This window comes from Saccopteryx bilineata, chromosome 6 (genome assembly GCF_036850765.1).
Source record: "Saccopteryx bilineata isolate mSacBil1 chromosome 6, mSacBil1_pri_phased_curated, whole genome shotgun sequence".
Taxonomy (NCBI): domain Eukaryota; kingdom Metazoa; phylum Chordata; class Mammalia; order Chiroptera; family Emballonuridae; genus Saccopteryx; species Saccopteryx bilineata.
This window is the reverse complement of record NC_089495.1, coordinates 101,003,304-101,025,417: the sequence shown is the minus strand read 5'-3', so window position 1 is coordinate 101,025,417 and position 22,114 is coordinate 101,003,304. Positions and strand designations below refer to the sequence as shown.

General features: G+C 38.6%; 1 protein-coding gene across 2 annotated transcripts in view; it reads left to right on the top strand.

Annotated features, from left to right (window-relative positions):
• Positions 1–22,114, top strand: part of VWA8 (von Willebrand factor A domain containing 8) — a 381,245-nt gene that overhangs the window by 20,335 nt on the left and 338,796 nt on the right. The window lies entirely within an intron of this gene.

The following is a 22,114-nucleotide window of genomic DNA, read 5'->3' as shown; positions in this document are numbered from 1 at the left end:
ATCAAGTGATGTTGTACATCCTTGCCAACATTGGTACTTCTAGTCTTTTTTTTAATTTACTTATTCTACTAGGTGTGAAATGGTAACTCATCATGGTTTTTGTTTTCTAAAAGCTTTATTGTTGTATAATTCATATACCATAAAATTCATCTTTTTGAAGTATACAAGTCAGTGGTTTTTAGTATATTCACAAAGCTGTGCAACTATGCTACTAACTTTAGAGCCTTTTCATCGTCCCCCAAAGAAACTTCATATCCACTAATAGTCACTCCTTATTTCCTTTTCTTTCTACCCTTGCCTGCCCAACCCCCTTAACAAGCCCCTGTCTTTGGCAATCACTGATACACTTTTTCTTATGGATTTGTCTGTTCGGAACATTTCATATAAATGGGATCATCCATAATGTGACCTTTGTGTCTGGCTCATTTCGTAGTGTTATCATAACTATCATAACTGACAATGTTTTTAATCATTCATGTTTTAGCATGTATTAGTAGTTCATTTCTTTCTATGGCTAAATAGCATGTCATTGTATAAATATACCACATTTTGTGATCTACTCATCAGTTGATGGACATTTGGATTGTTTCTACTTTTTGGGCTATCATGAATAATATTGCTATGAACATTCATATACAAGTTTTTTTTTTAAATGCTATTTTATTTAGTCCTACCCTATGCCATAGGAAATCTCATTTTTTAAAAATTAATTTTAATGGGGTGACATTGATAAATCAGGGTACATATGTTCAGAGAAAACATCTCTAGGTTATTTTGACATTTGATTATGCTGCATTCCCATCACCCAAAGTCCAGTTGTCTTCCGTCACCTTCTAACTGGTTTTCTTTGTGCCCCTCCCCTCCCCTAACACTCTCCCTCTCCTCCCCTCCACACCGTAACCCCCACTCTTGTCCATGTCACTGAGTCTCATTTTTATGTCCCACCTATGTATGGAATCATATAGTTCTTAGTTTTTTCTGATTTACTTATTTTGCTCAGTATAATGTTATCAAGGTCCATCCATGTTGTTGTAAATGATCTGATGTCATCATTTCTTATGGCTGAGTAGTATTCCATAGTATATATGTACCAAAACTTTTTAATCCACTCGTCCACTGATGGACACTTGGGCTGTTTCCAGATCTTTACTATTGTGAACAATGCTGCCATAAACATGGGGGTGCATTTCTTCTTTTCAAACAGTGCTATGGTATTCTTGGGTTATATTCCTAAAAGTGGGATAGTTGGGTCAAAAGGCAGTTCGATTTTTAATTTTTTGAGGAATCTCCATACTGTTTTCCACAGTGGTTGCACCAGTCTGCATTCCCACCAGCAGTGCAGGAGGGTTCCCTTTTCTCCACATCCTCGCCAGCACTTATTCTGTGTTGTTTTGTTGATGAGCGCCATTCTGACTTGTGTGAGGTGATATCTCATTGTGGTTTTAATTTGCATTTCTCTAATGATTAGTGATGTCGAGCATTTTTTCATATGTCTATTGGCCATCTGTATGTCCTCTTTGAAAAGTGTCTATTCATTTCTTTCGTCCATTTTTTGATTGGATTGTTTGTCTTCCTGGTATTGAGTTTTACAAGTTCTTTATAAATTTTGGTTATCAGACGTATTGTCAAATATATTCTCCCATTGTGCAGTTTGTCTTTTTATTCTGTTCTTATTGTCTTTAGCTGTGCAGAAGCTTTTTAGTTTGATAAAGTCCCATTTGTTTATCCTGTCTTTTATTTCACTTGCCTGTGGAGATAAATTGGCAAATATATTGCTGCAAGAGATGTCAGAGAGCGTACTGCCTATGTTTTCTTCTAAGATGCTTATGGTTTTATGTCCTACATTTAGGTCTTTTATCCATCTTGGTTTATTTTTGTGAATGGTGTAAGTTGGTGCTCTAGTTTCATTTATTTGTAGGTAGCTGTCCAATTTTCCCAACACCATTTGTTGAAGAGGCTGTCTTTATTCCAATGTATGCTCTTACCTCCTTTGTCAAATATCAGTTGTCCATAAAAGTGTGGGTTTATTTCTGGGTTCTCCGTTCTGTTCCATTGACCTATATGCCTGCTCTTATGCCAGTACCTGGCTGTTTTGAGTACAGTGGCCTTATAGTATAACTTGATATCCGGAAGTGTGATACCTCCCACTTTATTCTTCCTTTTCAAGATTGCTGAGGCTATTCGTGTTCTTTTTTGGTTCCATATAAATTTTTGGAATATGTGTTCTATGTCTTTGAAGTAAGTCATTGGTATTTTAATCGGTATTGCATTGAATTTATAAATTGTTTTGGGTAATATAGACATTTTAATGATGTTTATTCTTCCTAACCATGAGCATGGTATATGCTTCCACTTGTTTGTATCTTCCCTGATTTCTTTTATCAATGTTTTATAATTTTCTGAGTACAAGTCTTTAATCTCCCTGGTTAAATTTACTCCTACGTACTTAATTTTTTTGGTTGCAATGGTGAAGGGGATTGCTTTCTTAATTTCTCTTTCTGACAGTTCATTGTTAGTGTATAAAAATGCCTCTGATATCTGAGTATTAATTTTATATCCTGTCACCTTGCTGAATTCATTTATCAAGTCTAGTAGTTTTTTGACTGCGACTTTAGGGTTTTCTATATATAATATCATGTCATCTGCAAATAACGATAGTTTTACTTCTTCTTTTCCAATTTGGATGCCTTTTAGTTCTTTTTCTTGTCTGATTGCTGTGACTAGGACTTCCAGAACTATGTTGAATAAGAGTGGTGAAAGGGGGCACCCCTGCCTTGTTCCTGATCTTAAGGAGATATCTTTTAATTTTTGTCTGTTGAGTATGATGTTGGCTGTGGGTTTGTTATAAATGGCCTTTATTATGTTGAGGTATGTTCCCTGTACTCCCACTTTGCTGAGTGTTTTGATCATGAATTGGTGCTGGTTTTTTTTTTGTTTTTGTTTTTTTTGTATTTTTCTGAAGCTGGAAACGGGGAGGCAGTCAGACAGACTCCCGCATGCGCCTGACCGGGATCCACCTGGCACGCCCACCAGGGGGTGATGCTTAGCCCATCTGGGGCGTCACTCTGTTGCGACCAGAGCCACTCTAGCACCTGAGGCAGAGGCCATGGAGCCATCCCCAGCGTCTGGGCCATCTTTGCTCCAGTGGAGCCTTGGCTGCGGGAGAGGAAGAGAGAGACAGAGAGGAAGGAGAGGGGGAGGGGTGGAGAAGCAGATGGGCGCTTCTCCTGTGTGCCCTGGCCGGGAATTGAACCTGGGACTTCTGCACGCCAGGCCAACGCTCTACCACTGAGCCATCCGGCCAGGGCTGGTGCTGGATTTTATCAAATACTTTTTCTGCATCTATTGAAATTATCATGTGGTTTTTCTCCTTCCTTTTGTTTATGTGATGAATCACATTGATTGATTTGTGAATATTGTACCAGCCTTGCCTCCCCAGAATAAATCCCACTTGATCATGGTGTATGATTTTTTTTCATATATTGCTGGATCTGGTTTGGTAATATTTTGTTGAGGATTTTAGCATCTAAATTCATCAGGGATATTGGCCTATAATTTTCTTTCTTTGTGTTTTCTTTGCCTGGTTTTGGAATCAGAATTACGCTCACCTCATAAAAGGAGCTTGGAAGTCTTCCTTCCTGTTGAATTTTTGAAATACCTTGAGAAGAATAGGAGTTAGTTCTTCTTTGAATATTTGGTAGAATTCACTTGTGAAGCCATTAGGCCCAGGACTTTTCTTTTTTGGGAGTTTTTTGATACCTGTTTCAATCTCATTTGTTGTAATTGGTCTGTTTAGGTTTTCTGATTCTTCCAGATTGATTTTTGGAAGATTATATGTTTCAAGGAATTTGTCTATCTCTTCTAGGTTGTCTAGTTTTTTGGTGTACAGTTCTTCATAGTATTTTCTTATAATATTTTGTATTTCTGTTGTTTCAGTTGTTATTTCTCCACTCTCATTTCTAATTTTATTCATTTGAGACTTCTCTCTTTTTTTCTTGGTGGTTAAAGGTTCATTCATCTTGTTTACCTTTTTAAAGAACTAGCTCCTGGTTTCATTGATTCTTTGTATTGTTTCTTTAGCCTCTCTGTAATTTATTTCTGCTCTGATCTTTATTATTTCCTTCCTTCTGCTATTACTGGGCTTTACTTGCTGTTATTTTTCTAGTTCTTTTAGATGCAGGGTCAAGTTGTTTATTTGAGCTTTTTCTAGCTTCTTGAGGTATTCCTGTAATGCTATGAAGAACTTCCCTCTCAGGACTGCTTTTGCTGTGTCCCATAAATTTTGAGTTGATGTATGCTCATTATCATTCGTTTCTAGGAATTTTTAAATTTCTTCTTTGATCTCATTGTTAACCTGTTCAATATTTAATAACATGCTATTTAGTTTCCAAGTGTTTGAGTACTTTTCAGTTTTTCTGTTGTGGTTGATTTCTAGTTTCATGCTATTGTGATCAGAGAAAGTGCTCGATATGGTTTCAATCTTCTTAAATTTGTTGAGACCACTTTTGTTCCCTAACATGTGGTCTATCCTAGAGAATGTACCATGAGCACTTGAAGAGAATGTATATTCTGCTGCTTTAGGGTGAAAGATTCTGAAGATATCTATTAAATTGAGTTGATCTAATATGTCCTTTAAGTCTACTGTTTCTTTGTTAAATTTTTTTCTTGAGGATTTAGCTAGTGATGTTAGTGGGGTATTGAAATCCCCTACCAATATAGTATTGCTGTTGATCTCGCCCTTTAAATCTATCAAAGTCTGCTTTATATATTTTGGTGCTCTTATATTAGGTGCGTAGATATTTATAACGGTAATATCTTCCTGTTGGACTGCTTTCTTTATCATTATGTAGTGACCTTCTTTATCTCTAATTATAGTCTTTGTTTTAAAGTCCATTTTGTCTGATATAAGTATTGCTACCCCAGCTTTTTTTTCATTTCCATTTGCATGAAATATTTTTTCCATCCTTTTATCTTCAGTCTATGTGCATCTTTTGTTTTAAGGTATGTCTCTTGTAGACAGCATATGTATGGGTCCTGTATTCTTATCCACGCAGCTACCCTATGTCTTTTGATCAGATCATTTAATCCATTTACATTTAAGTTATTATTGATATGTAATTGTTTATTGCCATTTTATTTTTTAAAACTGTATTCCTTTTTTGCTATATTCTTTTTCCCCTTTGATCTGTTTACAACAGGCCCCTTAGTATTTCTTGCAGCCTTGGTTTGGTGGTAGTGAATTCCTAGAGTTTTCTTTGTCTGGAAAGCTTTTTATTTCTCTTTCAATTTTAAATGATAGCCTTGCTGGATAAAGTAGTCTTGGTTGTAGGCTCTTGTTCTGCATTACTTTGACTATTTCTTGCCATTCCCTTCTGGCCTCAAGTGTTTCTGTTGAGAAGTTGGAAGTCATTCTTATGAGGGCTCCTTTGTAGGTGATAGTCTTTTTTTCTCTAGCAGCTTTTACTATTTTCTCTTTATTACGTAGCTTTGGTATTTTAATTATGATGTGTCTTGGTGTAGATTTCTTTGGGTTTCTCTTTAATGGAGTTTTCTATGCTTCTTGAACTTGTGAGATGTTTTCCTGCCTTAATTGAAGGAAGTTTTCAGTTATGATATGTTTGAACAAAGTCTCTATCCCTTGTTCTTTCTCTTCTTCTTCAGGAACCCCTATGATGAGAATGTTATTTCTTTTCATGTTGTCACAGAGCTTTCTTAGAGTTTCCTCCGACCTTTTGAGTCTCTTTTCTTTTTTCTGCTTTGCTTCATGCCTTCATTTATCTTGTCCTTTAACTCGCTGATTCAATTCTCAGCTTCATCCATCTTGCTTTTAATTCCTTCTATTGTGTTCTTCATTTCTGATATTGTATTTGTCATTTCTGACTGATTCTTTTTTATTATTTCAATGCCCTTTTTTATATTTGCTATCTTTTTATTTAGATGTTCATAATGACCATCTATTATTGTTTTAATATCTTTGGGCATCCTAACAATCGTTATTTTAAACTCTGCATCTGGTAATTTGGTTATATCTGACTCATTCAGGTCCTTTTCTGGGGATTTCTCTTGATTCATTTGTGTTGCATTTTTCTGCCTTCTCATTTTGTCTGTTTAAAAGAAGATTTTGGCCACTGGAGTCCACTGGTGTGGCCTCTGTGTTCCGTAGGTGTGGTCTGTCTGCAGGCCCGCCACCCCCTCTGCTTTTGCTGCCTAGGGCATTTGGGTATGGGCATTGCCAGTGCCTGCCCACTGGGGCTGTTGCTGTGGTTTCTGCATGTCCTTCATGGGAAGGGCTGTGATCACATGCTCGGGTGTACAAGCCTCTGTGGCCTTGGCCTTTGCCCCGCCCCCACAGGTGGCATTATGCTCGGCCCTGTGGGCAGGGGTGAGCACCTTTGCTCAGCTGCGGGTTTCTGCCTGATTCTGGGCTTTCGCCTTATGCTTGCAGGAGGAACCTGCTCGTGGGATGGCTACACGCCTTGGCTCCATAGGCTAGGGAGGACTGTGTGCCCATGCTCAGTAGCGGGACTCCGCCTGTTCTGGGCTTTTGGCTCCACCCCTGCGGGAGGAGCTGGCTCTCAAGTCACACCACAAGCCTCGGTTCCCTGGGCGGTACAAGGCTGTGCTCCTGCGTCCTTGCTCAAGGGCGGGTCTCGGTCTCCACCCCTTCCTCCGCAGGCTGGATTGCAGTTGGTCCACAGCTGGGCTTGACCACTTTTGCATGTCCTCTTCTCCTCTGCCAGGCCAGACTGAGCTCACATCTGGGCCTCAGTGTTGGCCAGCTGGCTTCCACCCTTGCTGACAGAACTGCTCTTCTGTGTCCCTCTGCTGCCCGCCCTCGGACGAGCCCTCAGCTGTGTGGGTGAGGGCGCTGTAGCTCAGACCCTAAGACTCACTACTGTAGTTCCGAAAGCTCCCTCCTTCTAAGCAACTCTGCTCTGAGTGCCGCGGGAGAGCTCATTTGGCTGGTGTCCTGCTTCCCTTTGCTGGTATTTCTGTTTCCAGGGGAAATATTCACTTCAGATTTGGGGAGTGACTCAGCCCAGCAGTTAGGGTGGCTGTCTCTCAGAATGTTTCTCCCTGTGCCTCCTAGATTACACTCTCTTCCTGCTACTCCGGACCTCTCCTCTCTCCCCATCCCCTGGAGCCCTGGGTGAGTGGTTGTGAGAGAGGTTTTCTGCGTGGTCCCTTTAAGAAGAATCCTGGATCTGAGAAATCAGTCTCTTTCTCACAAACAGTATCCTGACTTGTTTCCAGCTAAATACTGTCCATATGCCTCTTCTAGGCTCTGGGGCTACAGGCTGGGTCTTTGTTCATGGGACTCAGGATCCTCCCCTCTCTGCTAAACTCACTTCCCTCCACGCAAGTCTCTCCCGGCTTCCGTTCACTCCTGGAAGATGGGCAGCCCTCTCCGTGTTTCCGCTTTTCCTACCAGTCTCAGTGTTGCTTCTTCAGGGTTCCTTGGTTGAAGAGTCCTCTTAGTTTAGTCCAAAGTTGGTTTTTCCAGATGATGTTTCTTAAAATGATTTTGTAATCCACTTTGGTTCTGGGAGGTGGAAGTTGGTTCGTCCGCCTGCTCCATCGCTATCTTGTCTTCCATATACAAATTTTTGTGTAGACATATGTTTTCAGTTTTTTTGGGTATATACCATATTTCCTCATGTATAAGACACTCTTGTGTATAAGACGCACCTTAATTTTAGGGCTTGAAATTTGAAAAAAAATATATTACATAAAGTTATTAAACTCAAGTTTTATTCATCATAAAATTCATACTACTCCTCATTACTGTCAAAACTCTCATCTATTAGCTTGTTCTCATCTGTTTGATGACATATCACTCTCTTCAGTCTTCATATGTTGCCTCGTCCTCAGTTCCATCTATGGTATTTGAAATGCCACACTTCTTAAATGACTTGACAACGATCTCAATTTTGATATTATCCCAGGATCTTTTTACCCAGGCACAAACTTTTCCTATAGTTGGTTTCTTTACACTTCCTGCTGGTGTCAAATTATCCCCAGAAGACTTCATCTATTGGTTCCATTTGTCTCTCATGGCAGCTTTGAAGTGTTTGTCAATGCTGACATCAAATGGTTTGAGCTGGGATGTCAAGCACAGGAATTCTAATAGCCCTTTGCTCTTCAATTTATATCTTCAATTCCCTCTCTAACTCAGGCCATTTTGCTGACTTGCCTCTCATGCCCATCTTCTGCTGTGACATTTTCAGTAGGGTTTCTTCTTCCCATAATCAATCTCAGATTGATTTCTCAATTGGAGGAGGACCAAACTTACGTTTAGCAGCATGATTTTCATTCACTTTTGCAAACTGGATCACTTTTAACTTGAATTCAGCACTGTAAAAAAATCTTTTCTGAGCCATTTCTGGGTAGAACATAGCAAAGCGTAACCTACCCTAATATACTGGTAACAAGTGCGAAACAATGAGCACAAAGCAACAAGCGTGAAAAAGCAGGAAATGCAGGTAAAAAAACTACAACCACTGTATACGACAAGCCCAGTTTTTAGACCCCAAATTTTTTGAAAAAGGGTGCCTCTTGTACATGGGGAAATATAGTACCTAGGAGTAGAACTGCTAAGACACATGGAATCTCCATGTTTACCATTTTGTGGAATTACCAGACTGTTTTCCAAGGAAGGTATACTATTTTACATTCTCACCAACAATGTTTGAGGATTCCCGTTTCTCCACATTTTGAGCAATGCTGCTATTGTCTGTTTTATTATAGCCATCTTTGTGGATATGATGTGGTATCTCTGTTTTGATTAGTATTTCCCTGCTAACTCATTGTCACTTCTTTGCTCAAAATCATGTCATTTCTTTTCTCAGAATTCCTTAAATGACTCTTTAGTCCCTTAGAGTAAAGGTCAATTCTTACCTCTCATGATCTACTATCAGCCTCATTTTTTGCTACTTTTTTTCTCCCATTTTATGTTCCAGTTATTGGGCACAATGCCCAATAATTTTTTGTTCACTCTTAAGATTCTTCCACTAGACTAGGTGCTCCTTGAGGGAGGACATCTCACTTTTATCTAACATAAATTCCCATTTACTTTACCACCCAAGTAACTCTGCAATCTGTTGTCTCCACTCTGACCCATATTTTTTTCTTTTTTCAGTGAGAGAGAAACAGAGAGACAGAGACAGACAGGAAAGGAGAGAGATGAGAAGAATCCACTCGTAGCTGCAGCACTTTAGTTGTTCACTGATTGTTTCTTATATATAACTTGACCAAGGGGCTCCAGCTGAGTCAGTGACCCCTTGCTCAAGCCAGTGACCTTGGGCTCAAGCCAGCAACCAGGGGTCATGTCTATGATCCTGCGCTCAAGCTGGAGAACCTGTGCTCAAGCTGGTGAGCCCATGCTCAAGCTGGCTATCTTGGGGTATCGAACCTGGGTCCTCAGCATCCCAGGTAGATGCTCTATTCATTTTGCCAGCCACCACCGGTCAGACCCAGTTTTCTTTTACTATATATATTGAGTTATTTTCTTAGTGGTCTATTCTAGGGATTACAATTAACAATTTAACTTAAACTTGTTCAGATTAATACTAACAATTCAATAGTATGCAAAAACTTTGCTCTGTTTCCTTCAACCTTCTTTGTGCTATTATTGTCACACTAATTATATCCATATACATTAAAAGTTTACTGATACAGTTTTTTAATTATCATTTTATGAAGTCTTTTGAATCATATAGAAGAAAATAATGACAAACAAAAATATGTTTAGGCTGTCTATTTACATATGTAGTTACCTTTACTGGTATTCTTTCTTTGTGGGGATTTGAGTTACGTCTTGAGTGCTTTTTTCATTTCAGCAAGAGAACTCCCTTTGCTCTTTCTTGTAGGGAAGATCTGCTATTGATAAGTTCTCTTAGTGTTTGTTTACCTAGAAATTTCTTATTTTTTTCTTTATTGCTCAAAAGATAATTTTACTGGATATGGAATTCTTATCTGACAGTATATTTTTTCCCTTCAACACTTGAATATGTCACCTACTGCCTATGGCTCCATAGTTTCTGATGAGGAGTCAGTTAATAATTGTATTAAAGATCTCCCTCTATGTGGTGAGTCACTTTTCTTTCTCCTATCAAGATTTTCTCTTTGGTTTTGGCTTTTGATAGTTTGGTTATGGTATGTGTAATAACAAATTTCTTAGTTTTACCTCTATGGAGGTTGTTGAGCTTCTTGGATGTGTAGATTAATGTTTTCCTTTATTTAGGGAAGCTTTTGGCAATTATACTTTATTGTTATTTCTTTCCTATTCTCTTTCTGGGACTCTCAATATGTGTATGTTTGTATACTAGACCATGTCCCATGGATTTATGATGTCCTTTTCACCTTTTGCTTCATTCTTTCTCTCTCTCTCTTTTTGTTTCTTAGATTGGATAATCTCAGTTGACCTATATTCAGGTTTGCTGATTATTCTGCCTGTTCACATCTGTTGCTGAGCTCCACTAGTGAATTTTTAAAATTTTACTTATTGTACATTTCAACTTCAGAATTTCTATTTGGATCGTCTTATTTAATTTAATCTTTTATTTATTTTAAATTTTATTTTATTTTAGTGAGAGAGAGAGTGAGACAGACAGACTGGAAGAGAGATGAGAAACATCAATTCTTTCTGCAGCATCTTAGTTGTTCATTGATTGCTTTCTCATATGTGCCTTGACTGGGATCTACAGCAGAGAGAGTGACCCCTTGCTCAAGCCAGTGACCTTGGACTCAAATTAGTGACTTTGGGCTTCTAGCCAGCGATCTTTAGGCTCAAGATAATGACCATGGGTTTGTGTCTATGATACCACACTCAAACTAGCTACCCTGGGCTCAAGCTGGTGAGCCCATGCTCAAGCCAGTAACCTTTGGATTTTGAACCTGAGTCCTCAGTATACCAGGTTGACACTCTATCCACTGTGCCACTACTTGGTCAGGCTATTTTTTTTGTTTGTTTGTTAAGTGAGAGGAGGGGAGGTAGTGAGACACATTCCCACATACACCCCAACCGGGATCCACCAGGCAACCCCTGTTTGGGTCTGATGCTCAAATCAACTGAGCTATTTTTAGTATCTGAGGCTGCTGCAGTAGGGCCAGCCAAATTATCCTCAGTGCCCAGGCCAATGCTGGAATCAATCAAGGCACTGATTGTGGGAGGGGAAGACGGAAAGAAGGGGGGAAGGAGGAGGAGAGAAGCAGATAGTCACTTCTCTTGTGTGCTCTGACTGGGAATTGAACCCTGAGCCCACCAGCCAGGGCCTATTTGGATCTTTTGTTTTTTTTGTTGATATTTTCTAGGGAAATATTGTTTACATGCTTTCCTTTAATTTTTAGACAGGCCTTCTTTTTAGTTCTTTGAACGTCTTTATAATAGCTGATTTAAAGTGTTGTCTACTGAGTCCAATATCTGGTTTCCTCAGGGATAGTTTTTATTTACTCCTTTTTTTCCCCCTCTGTGTATGAGTTGTAATTTCCTATTTCTTTGCATTTCTTATAAATATTTTGTTGGAATGTAGACATATTAAATAATATAATCTGGTGTAAAGCCAGTAGCCAGGGCCACCATCACAGCCACCTGGCCCATGCAGGTTCGCATTGGATTTGGACAGTCAGTAAAGAAACAACAGAGCCAAAAACTGATGGGCCATCATCTTTAATCCTAGCTTGCACCCGGCAGGCAAGTAAAACCACACACTGGGCTTCAAAACCCACTCACATTCAGTGCTCACAAAGCTACTGACTTATCCAAGTTTCCTAGAATCAAAGGTTTCTAGCTCACCAGACTTTATTCACTTCTGTTCCCCATCTCCTTGTTTCTCCCTACTCAAACTCTGCACAAACTGGCTTCTCACTCAACACTCGCCATCTTGGCTGCTTCTCCTGGCCTCCTCCACGTGACCTCTCTCTGCTCTCCTCTCTGCTCTCTAATGCTAATCTCAGGAACCAAGAGAGCAAGCTCCCCGTTCTGCCCCCATTTTATAGTGTAGAAATCAAAACCTTTATCCAATATACAAAATAGGGAAGTCTCTAATACAAAGTCACTTATCAGAGACATGATGGGATTGTACCACCCCACATCAAAAAGGGTGGGAAAGGCTTAATCCTAAAACCAAGCCCCAGGCTACAAGGATTCTGCCTGCCCACAGCCCTCCCCCAACACACATTAATACCACCTGGGTGATGGCCTCCACGTGGGCAGCGCCATCCTTAACAAAGTGAGCATAATACATTTTATCTGCCCAACATCTGGCAATTCTGGAAATTAGATTCCTCCCATCCCCAAGGTTTGTTTTCACTTGTTGTTGTTGCTGTTTCTTTGTTCACTGACTTTTGTAGACTATTTGTCTAAAGTCTATTCTTTGTCGTGTGCAGCCACTGAAGTTTCTGCTTGGTTAGCTTAGTCATCAGGTAATGACTGGGCAGAAATTTCTTAAATGTCTAGAACAAATACTTCTTTCAGCCTTTGCCTAGGATCTGTGTTTGCCTGTTGGTCTTGATTTCAGTGTTCCACAGACTGCTTACAAGTGTGTCTTAGTCTTTATTTCCTGCTTGTGCAAAGCTTTAATGTCAGCGAGCTGTGTGAGATTACGCCTTTTCAGGACTTTCCTGGACATGTGCATGGACTTCTACACAGGTAGGCATACACTGGAGCTTTCCACAGCCTCCTTTGAACATCTCATTCCTAGTTTTTCCTTTTAAGTTTTGTTTTTTAGTTTTTTGTTATTTTCACCTTAGCTCCAATTGGTTTTGCTTCCTTAGGCAGTTGTGTCAAGCAAGTGTTGCTGATTTTTCTTTAACAAAGGCCCTAAGGAATGAGATGATATTTGGTTGTGGTTTTAATTTGCATTTCTCTGATGATTAGTGACCTTGAATATCTTTTCATATGCTTATAGGCTATCTGTATGTCCTCTTTGGAGAAGTGTCTATTCAGGTCTTCCGCCCATTTCTTTATGAGATTGCTTGTTTTGTTTTTTTTTATTTTGTTTTTCTGTTTATCTTTTCTTTTTCTTTTTTTTATATCTAGAGAGAGGAAGAGAGAGAGATAAGAGCATTGGCTCATAATTGCCGGACTTTTAGTTGTTTAATAATTGCTTCTCATATCTGCCTTGTTGGGAGGGCTGCTTCAGCTGAACCAGTGACCCCCTTGCTTAAGCCAACAACCTTTGGGCTCAAGTTGGTAACCTCGGGGTTTTTAATCTGTGACCTCAGCGTCCCAGGTCAATGCTCATCCACTGCGTCTCCACCAGTCAAGCTGGATTGCTCTTTTTGATGTTGAGTTGTATAAGTTCCTTATAAGTTTTGGATATTATGCCTTTCAGATGGATCTATGAATATGTTCTCCCTTTCAGTGAGTTATCTTTTCCTTTTGTTTATAGTTTCCTTTGCTGTGAAAAATCTTTTTAGTTTGATGTACTCCCATTTGTTTATTTTTTCTTTTGTTGCCTGAGGACTTAGGAAGTACATAGGAAGTAAAATCATATGGTACTTGGCTTTTTCTGACTAGCTTATTTCACTTAGCACAATACTTTTCATATACATCCATGCTGTAACAAAAGGCAGAACTCCTTTCTTTTCTATGGCTGAGTACTATTCCATTGTGTAAATGTACACACATTGTGTAAATGTACCACAGCTTTTTAGAAAAAATATTGCTACATCAATATTTTTTAGAAAAAATATTGCTACATCAATAAATCAACAAACAAAAGTGTTGGAAAAGGTGTGCACTGTTTTGGGGAATGCAGATTGGTACAATCACTGTGGAAAGCAATATAAAGTTACCTCAAAAAATGAAAAACGGAACTCCCTTGTGATCCAGCAATTCCACATCTGGGAATATATCCAAAGAAACCCTAAACACTGATTCAGAAGAATATGTGTATTCCTATGTTTGTTGCAGTATTATTTACAATAGCCAAGATTTGGAAGCAGCCCAAGTGCCCATCAATAGATGAGTAGATAAAAAGCTGTGGTACATTTACACAATGTGTGTACATTTACACAATGGAATAGTACTCAGCCATAGAAAAGAAAGGAGTTCTGCCTTTTGTTACAGCATGGATGGATATGAAAAGTATTGTGCTAAGTGAAATAAGCTAGTCAGAAAAAGCCAAGTACCATATGATTTTACTTCCTATGTATTTTTATATTTTACAAGTAACTGAAGGGCAGTGCAGTGGCTAGCTCAAGTCAAGTCCCAAGTCAAATACATCTCTTTCTAAATATAGGAAAACTTCCATAAATTATCACCAAAACCCCCAGAAAAACTCAACATTTTCTGAGTTAGATATTTTCAATTTTTATTAGTTTTCATGCATTTCTTACATATCAAAATTTTCCATTTCTTTTGTGTTTAGTTATTAGTAACTTACCCTTTGAAATTTATCCGAAGAAAGTTTATTTTGAGAGCAGTTGGATGGTCCATGGACTCCAATTTGCATTTTCTGTGCTTGCTAACCATTCATCATCATTCCTACCATATTCTTAATAGTATATAAGTATTCTTATCCATTATTTATTGTCTATCAAGATGATGGTGCATAGCATATTTTTACCCAGTGGAAGTTGTTACATAGTTTCTATGAGTCTTTCTTAGGAGTAACTCTGCCCAGTTGTAGGAAAAAGACTGTTGGGAGTTTGGTTAACTTGAAATAAGACATGGCTGAGCTGAATCAGCCAATCTTATACATCTACATAAGCATTGTGTGGTTGCTCCAAATTGGTTGGACAGATATATTGTATTGTGTATTAAAACATGTTTTTATACATCTGTTTACTTAATTAGGTTCAAGCATTGTATTCTTTGAAATTTTTCTTCCTCTTCTAGGGTACTATTTCCCAAATAGGAGAGTTACTGTTCTTTGACTTGCTAAGAGATTATGGGTTTTGGTTATTAGAAAACTTTGATGCATTTCCCCCCTTCTCTTGGAGCTATTTAAAAAAAGTATTTTGGAAATGGTGTTCTGTTGAACTTTGTTAATGTATTACTTTCCTTCCTGTATTTATACATCAATTTAACTTTTTGCTTTTTGGATATTTATAATTTTCAAATGGAACATATTCTCTCTAAAACTCCTTTCATAGCCAGGAAAATAGGACCATAAGAAAGAGGTCAGAGGACTCATTAATTAGTGGCAAAGCCTAGATTTTCTGACTTCAGTTTGCTTTTCCTTTTATAGTTGTTCTTGATGTCTCTGGCTACTATTCTTTAAAATAAGTCCTGGAATAGAAAGAAGAACAGAATGTTACAAGACTTTTTTAAAATTTAAAGTGTGAAAAATTATTGAAAAATAGTGAAATAGTTGCATGGCAATGCTATTTTATTTCTATCTTTATCAAAGTTATTATTTAGAGCACTGAAAATTATTATTATCTTTTAGTAATAAAGAAATAAAAATTACAGTGTTGAACAATGAGCTTTGATATTCATATTTAACATCTATCTAATGGAACGGTAGATACCCTGCTAACTGGCCAATACTGTAGACTAGAAATATTCTCAAGTGGAAGTCTAAAATTCTCTTAAAAACTTCAGGAAAGCAGTATTCCCTCATCAAAGTAAAATTACTTCAATCAGTGCCCGTCTGAGTGAGATAATGAATGTTTATATTGTATAGTCAGTTGTCAACTTCTCATTCACACTGTCCCCGTGTTGGGCTCAGTGGGCCATCTTTTCTGTCTGCAGCATCTGTGTAGCTCAGTACTTGGCACATAATGGATATAGGAGTTAGATTGCTTTTCAGTTTTTTATTATCTAGGCTTTTCACCTCCTGCCTTGACCATTATAACTTCCCCTTATCATCTTAGTTCCTACTTGATAACCAGCAAGTGTTGAAGTGGATAATTAAAGCTTTTTTGTCTTTTTGTATGAAAACCAATTCTCCTCACTTAGATGAAATTGGTAGTTTTTGAAAAGAGGTTCCTGCATGCTTTTATGCTTGAAGTTAAATTATATAGTACCAAAGGTGGTATTTCTTCCAGGGTTTGCCTTATGAGGTTGTGCTCCTGGGTAGCAGTTTTCAGTAGTGACTTTAAACCTGACCTCAGAGTTATATTTCTAATTCCTTATATAATATTATCGCAGTCTGTGGCCCAATTATATGTGAGGTCATTTAAGGTTTACTGGACACACTGACCTCTTATCCAAGCAATTATGGCCCACAAAGATTTTCTGCAAGAATTACAACACTGCTCATAAAATGGTGAGTTTTGGCACAAAGTCAACAGGATATTTGGCACAAAGTCAACAGGATGAGATTTTGTGTGTGTGTGTGTGTGTGTGTAGGGACTTTGTCCTAGTTTGTAAATAATTTTAAGAGGTTTGAGAAACTCATCAACATCATAAATGACAGAACACTATGAAAAAACCTTCATTTTTATGTAAATGTAAATAATGTGGAATAGTCTATTGCAGCTACTTGTCAGTTTTAATGAATTAGTGACAAAGGTTAAACAGATGGTCTCAGGAAGGTGTTGACTAAGGTCCCCTTACTTAATAGAGTCAGAGCTTGAAAAATAACCTGAGAAACAAGCCCTCCAGTTCTTAAGATTTACCTTATTTTTAAAAGTTGCACTAATTGCCTCTCATTGCATGAAATTTGAGGAAAGGATTTGCTTTGAGATTTCTTTAGATGTATTTTTAGGAATAGAACCCACAGCCTGACCTGTGCTGTCACAGTGGACAAAGTCTCAACCTGAAATGCTGAGGTTGCTATTTTGAAACCCTGGGCTTGCACGGTCAAGGCACATATGAGAAGCAACTACTATGAGTTGATGCTTCCTGCTCCTCCTTCCCCTTCTCTCTCTCTCCCTTCTCTCTCTAAAATTAATAAATAAAATCTTAAAAAAAGAGGAATAGAGCCCTCAAAAGAATAAGTACTGTCACCTTAAAACCCTTTAAAGTGACCTGAAGTCTCCTCTAGAGTCTCTATAGCAATTTTTATTCAGTGCCTAATTTTTCTTTAATATTATTTCTTTCAGATAACATATTCAAGATGACTTAAAATATTATTTATTTATTTATTTATTTTATTTCAGAGAGAGAGAGGGATAGACAGGGACAGATAGGAATGGAGAGAGATGAGAAGCATCAATCATTAGTTTTTCACTGCGCGTTGCAACACCTTAGTTGTTCATTGATTGCTTTCTCATATGTGCCTTGACCGCGGGCCTTCAGCAGACTGAGTAACCCCTTGCTGGAGCCAGCGACCTTGGGTTCAAGCTGGTGAGCTTTTGCTCAAACCAGATGAGCCTGTGCTCAAGCTGGCGACCTCAGGGTCTCGAACTCGGGTCCTCTGCATCCCAGTCCAACACTCTATCCACTCGCCACCGCCTGGTCAGACGATGACTTAAAATATTTTGATGCATTTTATTTTCTGTTTAATGACTATTGTTGTTTTCTGTGACTCTCATTGCAGATGCATAATTTTTGAGCTATATAATATGTTAAATAGGCTTCTTTGGATCCACCTAGTAATTTAGCCACCATAAATGGCGTTGTTTGAAGAGAAGATTAATTCAAGCAGTAAATCCCTAACTTGGAAATCACATTTTTAATGTATATATACCACATATGATAGACAGAGGATCAACACCCGTAATATACAAATATAATTTTACAAATTGATGAGAAATCATATGATCCAGTAGAAAATAGTCAAAGGATTTAAATAGGCATGTCACAGGAAATGAAATCCAAATGGACAATAAGTATATGAACATATGTTCTAACCCTGGTTATAGTTAGAGAGATACGTAATATACAATCAGATAGCACCTTTTATGCATCAGCTAGGTCAAAATTGAAAAGTATTGCCCTAGCCGGTTGGCTCAGTGGTAGAGCGTCAGCCTGGCGTGCGGAAGTCCTGGCCAGGGCACACAGGAGAAGCGCCCATCTGCTTCTCCACCCCTCCCCCTCTTCTTCCTCTCTGTCTCTCTCTTCCCCTCTCGCAGCCAAGGCTCCATTGGAGCAGCATTTGCCCGGGCGCTGGGGATGGCTCCATGGCCTCTGCCTCAGGTGCTAGAATGGCTCTGGTCGCAACAGAGCGACGCCCCAGATGGGCAGAGCATCGCCCCTGGTGAGCGTGCCGGGTGGATCCCGGTCGAACGCATGCAGGAGTCTGTCTGACTGCCTCCCGTTTCCAGCTTCAGAAAGATACAAAATAATAATAATAATAATAATAATAAAAAAATTGAAAAGTATTATTATGTCTAGTACCTACCGGATTGCAGAGAAATGGCATTGTCATACATTGCTGGTGTAAGCACGAGTGCATATGACCTCTTTGGAAGATGATATGGTAGCAGCTATTAAATAAAATATATATATGCCTTTTGATGAAGCAGTTTCTTTTAAGGTTCTATCTCTTAAGGAAAAAGTCACATAAAAGAAGATATTTGTGCACAATGTATATTGCAGCATTTTGGTGTTTTTGATAGTGACAAAAACTAGAAGCTATCTGAGTGAATCAGGAGGAATGATGGAATAAGTTACTCTATACCCATATCTTGGAATCTTCTGCAGCTGTTTAAAAAGAGAGATTAGATTTGTATCTGTGGACCTAGAAGCTGTCCGTGTGATATTGTAAGCAAAAATTTTAGGCTGCAGAGTTGTTTATAAAGTCTGATACCATTTTTGTTTAAAATTTTTTTTGAAACACCTTTTACAAGTGTTCTGTGTACAAAGAAAAGTGTTGAAGGATACACTCCTCACTCTTAAACTTTCACTTTTTTCTGGGCCATTGGTTCAGGAGTGGGATTAAGAATTGGAGGGGTAGTACAACCATTATGGAAGAAAGTATGGTGGTTCCTCAAAAATTTAAGAATAGAACTACCTTATGACCCAGCAATCCCTCTAGTGGGTACCTGCACCAAAACCTTGAAACCATTGGTAGGTAAAGACACATGCAGCCCCATGTCCACTGCAGCATTATTCACAGTGGCCAAGACATAGAAACAATCAAATTGTCCCTCGATAGAGGATTGGATAAAGATGTAATACATATACACAATGGAATACTACTCAGCCATAAGAAATGATGACATATTGCTATTTATGACAACATAGGTGGACCTTAAGAACATCATACTGAGTGAAATAAGTAAATCAAAAAAATCTAAAAACTATATGAGTTCACACATAGGTGGGATATAAAACTGAGACTCATGGACATAGATAAAAGTGAAGTGGTTAGGTTACCAGGGGGAGAGGGATGTGGGGTAAGGGGTATGGAAAAGGGTATAAGGAGGGACAAATATATGGTGATGGAAAATTACTTGACTTTGGGTGATGGGTACACAACATAATCAACAGTTCAAATGCTATAGAAATGTTTACTTGAAACCTTTATATACTCTTATGGATCAATGTCACCCTGTTAAATTTAATTTTCTAGCCTGACCAGGCAGTGGTACAGTGGATAGAGCATCAGACTGGCATGCAGAGGACCCAGGTTTGAAAACATAAGGCCTCTGGCTTGAGCATCGGCTCATCCGGGTTGAGTTCAGGCTCACCAACTTGAGCATAGGGTCACTGGTTGAGTGTGGGATCATACACATGACCCCATGGTCGCTGGCTTGAGCCCCAAGGCTGCTGGCTTGAAGCCCAAGATCACTGGCTTGAGCAAGGGGTCACTCGGTCTGCTGTAGCCCCCTGGTCAAGGCACATATGAGAATGCAATTAATGAACAACTAAGATGCCGCAAGGAAGAATCGATGCTCCTCATCCCTCTCCCTTCCTGTCTGTCCGTCCCTATCTGTCCCTCTCTCTGTCACACAAAAAATTTTTTAATTTTCTAAATAAAATTAAAAAAAATAGGAGTGAAGAGAGATTATTTTATTTGTTATGGAATGCCAAAGCTAATAAAACCCCCATATTTAAAGTGAAACTTAAAATAATTTTTTTTATTATTTATTTTTTACATTTTTATTTATTCATTTTTTTAGAGAGAGGAGACACAGAGAGAGAAAGAGACAAAGAGAGGAAAGAGATAGAAAGAACAGAGGGAGGAGCAGGAAGCATCAACTCCCATATGTGCCTTGACCAGGCAAGCCTGGGGTTTCGAACTGGCGACCTCAGCGTTCCAGGTTGGCGCTTTTACCCACTGCGCCACCACAGGTCAGGCTGAAACTTTTAATAAAGTAAAAAATACATTCATTATAATTTTAATTGCTTTTTCTGTGATCTGACTCGTAAAAAATGGAAAGTTTTTATGCTTTTCATTTTAAAGTTTATGCTTTATGTTTAATGAATATGGACTCATTAGACAAGACCTGAAAATTCCTGGTTCTTCTGAAATGTGTTCATGACCAAAGGTCATTCCTTGGTTTCTTTTCTTTTACCTTTTTTTTTTAAGTGAGAGGAGGGGAGATAGAGAGACAGACTCCCACATCTCCCCCGACCAGGATCCACCCAGCAACCCCCATCGGGGGCTGATGCTCGAATCAATAGCTATCATCAGCGCCTGACTGACAATTGAGCCTCTGGCTGCAAGAGGGGAAGGCGAGGGGAGGGAAGACAAGCTGATGGTCACTTCTTATGTGTGCCCTGACTGGGAATCAAACCCAGACTTCTGCATGCCAGGCTGACGCTCTGCTGAGCCAACCAGCCAGGGCCCTTCCCTTGGTTTCATTTTATGTTTTTGGTTGTCATCATCTTGTCATAAGTACTAAGACCAACAAATGTATCTTTAGTTAATTATCATAATTTAGCAACACCTTATAGATCAGCAATTTAGGAGGCTGAGTTGCAGATTGAACTTTGGTATTAAATTGTGATCTAATGATCAATCAAAATATTCTAATTACACTACTCACAAAAATTAGGGGATATTTCAAAATGCATATGAAGTGATTAAAAAAGAGCATTTGATTTTTTTTATTAAACAGGAACATCAGAAAAGTCAAGGACAAGTCAAAGAAAGTTGTTCAATTATGCAAATGAGATGCAAAACCAACTTTTATTTCGTTAGTGAAAATGCACTAGACAAACTGCTGAAAGTATTGGAGTATCTGCACATTCCCTGTATGTCACCCATTATGTTGCTACTTTCTCTATCACAGTTCTGCCATATTTCCTGTATGGCTGTTATTACTTTGGAACATAGTTTTTAAAAAAAAATAAAACTTTTTGTTCCTATTACAAAAATAAAAGAAAATAGAGAAAACTTGTAAAACACTGAAAAACATAAAGGATAAACCCAATCATCCATGAGCCAAATAATAAACACTGTTAACATTTTAATGTGTTATTCTAATCTTTTTTTAACAGTGTGACTAAATATAAATTACCATATTTCCCCATGTAGAAGACAGACCCTTTTTTGAAAAATTTGAGGTCTAAAAACTGACTATGTCTTATACCAGGGGTCCCCAAACTTTTTACACAGGGGGCCAGTTCACTGTCCCTCAGACCGTTGGAGGGCTGGACTATAAAAAAAACTATGAACAAATCCCTATGCACCCTGCACATATCTTATTTTAAAGTAAAAAAACAAAATGGGAGCAAATACAATATTTAAAATAAAGAACAAGTAAATTTAAATGAACAAACTGACCAGAATTTCAATGGGAACTATGCTCCTCTCACTGACCATCAATGAAAGAGGTGCCCCTTCTGGAAGTGCAACGGGGGCCGGATAAATGGACTCAGGGGGCCGCATGTGGCCCGCGGGCCGTAGTTTGGGGACCCCTGTCTTATACAGTGGTTGTAGATTTTTTTACTTGCATTTCCCACTTTTTCATGCTTGTTATCTTTGTGCTCACTGTTTAATGATGTATAAAATTTGAGTTCAATAGCTTTATGTAATACATTCTCTTTTCAAATTTTGGGCCCCAAAATTAAGGTGCATCTTATACATGGGGAAATATGGTACTTATAGTAAATTTTATATATTTGATATATTTTGATAAATTTAAAATTTGATAAATTTTGGCATACGTATATAACCATGAAACATCACTTTTTTTTTTTTAATAAATTTTTATTGCCCTGGCCGGTTGGCTCAGCGGTAGAGCATCGGCCTAGCGTGCGGAGGACCTGGGTTCGATTCCCGGCCAGGGCACACAGGAGAAGCGCCCATTTGCTTCTCCACCCCTCCGC